We start from the raw sequence: 4,779 nt of genomic DNA, 5'->3' as shown, positions 1-4,779 counted from the left end.
TTTAACCGCAACAACTTTAATATACGCTATTGGAGCTGGAATTACCGCGGCTGCTGGCACCAGACTTGCCCTCCAATAGATACTCGTTAAAGGATTTAAAGTGTACTCATTCCGATTACGGGGCCTCGGATGAGTCCCGTATCGTTATTTTTCGTCACTACCTCCCCGTGCCGGGAGTGGGTAATTTGCGCGCCTGCTGCCTTCCTTGGATGTGGTAGCCGTTTCTCAGGCTCCCTCTCCGGAATCGAACCCTGATTCCCCGTTACCCGTTACAACCATGGTAGGCGCAGAACCTACCATCGACAGTTGATAAGGCAGACATTTGAAAGATGCGTCGCCGGTACGAGGACCGTGCGATCAGCCCAAAGTTATTCAGAGTCACCAAGGCAAACGGACCGGACGAGCCGACCGATTGGTTTTGATCTAATAAAAGCGTCCCTTCCATCTCTGGTCGGGACTCTGTTTGCATGTATTAGCTCTAGAATTACCACAGTTATCCAAGTAACGTGGGTACGATCTAAGGAACCATAACTGATTTAATGAGCCATTCGCGGTTTCACCTTAATGCGGCTTGTACTGAGACATGCATGGCTTAATCTTTGAGACAAGCATATGACTACTGGCAGGATCAACCAGGGAGCTGCGTCAACTAGAGCTGAGCAGCCGGCCGCCCGGGAGTGTGTCCCAGGGGCCCGCGCGAACACGCAAGCGTCCGCTCAATTATTCTGCAAACAGGAGGAGGCTGAGCTCCCCTGCACAATACACCTCGAAACCCTCTCAGGTCCCGGCGGCGCGCAGCGCCGTCCTAAGTACTTGGTCGGGTTCGAGAGAGGCGCAATCGCCCGGAGTTAGGCGAGTAGACGCTTTAGGTGCGACCACCCGTGCTCCCAACTGAGCTTGCCGCTGCCGACAGAGGCCCGGGAGCGTGCTGTCGTGGCATTGCCGGCGGGAGACAACACGCGCCACCTACGGTGACCGGCAGCTCCAACGCCAGCGCCACAGAAGGGCAAAGGCCCCACGTGGGTGCCGAAGCGAACTCTCCCAGCACAGCGCACGTGCCAACACGTCTGCACAACTGCGATACAAACCACCAGCGAGAACCGCTGGGGCGACCGAGCAGCAGACGGCGTCGCGGCGCCGAGTGCCGGGCGGCGGCGCATCCTCAACGCACACAGTCCTCAGTCGGACCAGCACACTGCAGATGTCCACCGCGCTTCGCACCGGGCCCGCGAGGACCCACTTTGGCCGCCCGGCGCCGCGCGCAGGGTGCCCCGGCGCGCAGCTGCGCCGCCTGCCGCGTCCGTCGGCCGGCGCGCCTGCCACTGGGCGCCCCCACCAGCCGGCTGTAGCGCGTGCGCCCACGCACCGCGCGGCCAGCACGCCGGGCGGCCCCCCCTCACCGGCCGGGGACGGTCCCACCCAGCCACCGCCGCGTATCGCTTCACACACAGATTTGCCCTTACTGATTTACCTCCAGCAACAACAACCGCACCACAATGGGTTTACCAGTTGTTCATTTGCGTAACGTCACCAGCAAACGTAGACGTCCATCCCAGTTTGCAAATGCAACGATTATTGCATACCTGTCTGTTAGGTGTCACGACACACTACGTCTGCCCACATACACGCAACAAAATGTGCACGACTAGAGAACACGTGGGAGGTGGCCCCCTACGTATGCGATGTCCATTACGAGACCGACTGTCAACCAGCATCTGTACCATGTCGCAGATGTGGAACGCGGTGCACCATGCTATCACACTGTGTGAGAAGAGACGACTACGTTTGAATACACGCGCCACTACATCAACAGACGGCTCATGCTGATCGCCATCCAGGGCGTCCGTTAATCCCACACGTCTCTATGGCGTACCACACTGCAATGTAGCTGTTATGGGGAGACGGCACGTGGCTGAGTGCACAACATTTGGACCGTATGGTTCGCTGTTGTTGGGCGCAGTCGTTGTACGGTCACACATGTGCCACAGCGTATCATGCAGTACATACGGACCTATGTGCAGTACAATGTGAGGGTTAAGCTTACGACATCAGCGGACAGTGGACACAGGCCGTACCACGACGTAGACTGAGCGCTTCGACATGCGAATGCCAGTGAACAGCTGCGAAGGGCATTGAACACGCAAGCACCTGAACGACCAGCGTGCGAAGGCAGGGGGGAGGGTGGGGGCGATGTACATCCTGCAGTCGTCCACATTACAGTGTACAGCGGGAGCATGTAAAAAGTAAGCAACACTTGCGAAGTGTTGAACATGAACCGATACACAAGAGGGTGGGCGGTGCGAGTAGCGAACTATATTCAGAGGGTTGTGGTTAGACAACACTGGATTAATGTAACGTGTCATATGCCAATTACAGAGCAGGTTAAGGCACAACTTGGGTTAGGTTAAGGCACAACGTGGGTTAGGTTAAGGCACAACTTGGGTTAGGTTAAGGCACAACGTGGGTTAGGTTAAGGCACAACGTGGGTTAGGTTAAGGCACAACGTGGGTTAGGTTAAGGCACAACGTGGGTTAGGTTAAGGCACAACGTGGGTTAGGTTAAGGCACAACGTGGGTTAGGTTAAGGCACAACGTGGGTTAGGTTAAGGCACAACGTGGGTTAGGTTAAGGCACAACGTGGGTTAGGTTAAGGCACAACGTGGGTTAGGTTAAGGCACAACGTGGGTTAGGTTAAGGCACAACGTGGGTTAGGTTAAGGCACAACTTGGGTTAGGTTAAGGCACAACTTGGGTTAGGTTAAGGCACAACTTGGGTTAGGTTAAGGCACAACTTGGGTTAGGTTAAGGCACAACTTGGGTTAGGTTAAGGCACAACTTGGGTTAGGTTAAGGCACAACTTGGGTTAGGTTAAGGCACAACTTGGGTTAGGTTAAGGCACAACTTGGGTTAGGTTAAGGCACAACGTGGGTTAGGTTAAGGCACAACGTGGGTTAGGTTAAGGCACAACGTGGGTTAGGTTAAGGCACAACGTGGGTTAGGTTAAGGCACAACGTGGGTTAGGTTAAGGCACAACGTGGGTTAGGTTAAGGCACAACGTGGGTTAGGTTAAGGCACAACGTGGGTTAGGTTAAGGCACAACGTGGGTTAGGTTAAGGCACAACGTGGGTTAGGTTAAGGCACAACGTGGGTTAGGTTAAGGCACAACGTGGGTTAGGTTAAGGCACAACGTGGGTTAGGTTAAGGCACAACGTGGGTTAGGTTAAGGCACAACGTGGGTTAGGTTAAGGCACAACGTGGGTTAGGTTAAGGCACAACTTGGGTTAGGTTAAGGCACAACGTGGGTTAGGTTAAGGCACAACTTGGGTTAGGTTAAGGCACAACTTGGGTTAGGTTAAGGCACAACTTGGGTTAGGTTAAGGCACAACTTGGGTTAGGTTAAGGCACAACTTGGGTTAGGTTAAGGCACAACTTGGGTTAGGTTAAGGCACAACTTGGGTTAGGTTAAGGCACAACTTGGGTTAGGTTAAGGCACAACTTGGGTTAGGTTAAGGCACAACGTGGGTTAGGTTAAGGCACAACGTGGGTTAGGTTAAGGCACAACGTGGGTTAGGTTAAGGCACAACGTGGGTTAGGTTAAGGCACAACGTGGGTTAGGTTAAGGCACAACGTGGGTTAGGTTAAGGCACAACGTGGGTTAGGTTAAGGCACAACGTGGGTTAGGTTAAGGCACAACGTGGGTTAGGTTAAGGCACAACGTGGGTTAGGTTAAGGCACAACGTGGGTTAGGTTAAGGCACAACGTGGGTTAGGTTAAGGCACAACGTGGGTTAGGTTAAGGCACAACGTGGGTTAGGTTAAGGCACAACGTGGGTTAGGTTAAGGTAGAAATTGCGTTACATTGCGGTACAAATTGCGTTACATTGCGGTACAAATTGCGTTACATTGCGGTACAAATTGCGTTACATTGCGGTACAAATTGCGTTACATTGCGGTACAAATTGCGTTACATTGCGGTACAAATTGCGTTACATTGCGGTACAAATTGCGTTACATTGCGGTACAAATTGCGTTACATTGCGGTACAAATTGCGTTACATTGCGGTACAAATTGCGTTACATTGCGGTACAAATTGCGTTACATTGCGGTACAGATTGCGTTACATTGCGGTACACATTGCGTTACACATTGCGGTACACATTGCGTTACACATTGCGGTACACATTGCGTTACACATTGCGGTACACATTGCGGTACACATTGCGTTACACATTGCGTTACACATTGCGGTACACATTGCGGTACATTGCGGTACACATTGCGGTACATTGCGGTACACATTGCGTTACATTGCGGTACACATTGCGTTACATTGCGGTACACATTGCGTTACATTGCGGTACAAATTGCGTTACGAATTTGGTTAAGTTAAGGTGCAAAATGGGTTAGGTTAAGGTGCGAAATGGGTTGGATTACAGTACACAACGTGGTAAGAGAGTGTGTTGGGGGGGGGGGGGCCGAGGTTCGTTGGTAGTGATCATTGTAAGTGAATGTCTGAGGCAGCTTCAGTATGTCACAGCAGTTATGTCTCGTCAGGATGCGCTTTTCGCTCGTGACTGGAGGCGCGCCGCGTCTGTGGTTGCGGCAAGGGAGCGGCAGACCTGTGTGATTCATTCCTGCCATTGTTTCTGTGCCGTAACAGGAGGCAGTGTGGTGGTGTTGGGTGCACCCCTGTGTAGGACATGTGTGGGTGTTGGTGGCTTATCTGAGCAATTGTGGATGTCGGACGGGTGGGATATTCTATTTTAGAATTGGACCCCCTG

The sequence above is a fragment of the Schistocerca cancellata genome, unplaced genomic scaffold (assembly GCF_023864275.1).
Source record: "Schistocerca cancellata isolate TAMUIC-IGC-003103 unplaced genomic scaffold, iqSchCanc2.1 HiC_scaffold_613, whole genome shotgun sequence".
NCBI lineage: Eukaryota > Metazoa > Arthropoda > Insecta > Orthoptera > Acrididae > Schistocerca > Schistocerca cancellata.
The sequence above is the reverse complement of the archived record's forward strand: the minus strand, read 5'-3'. Positions refer to the sequence as shown.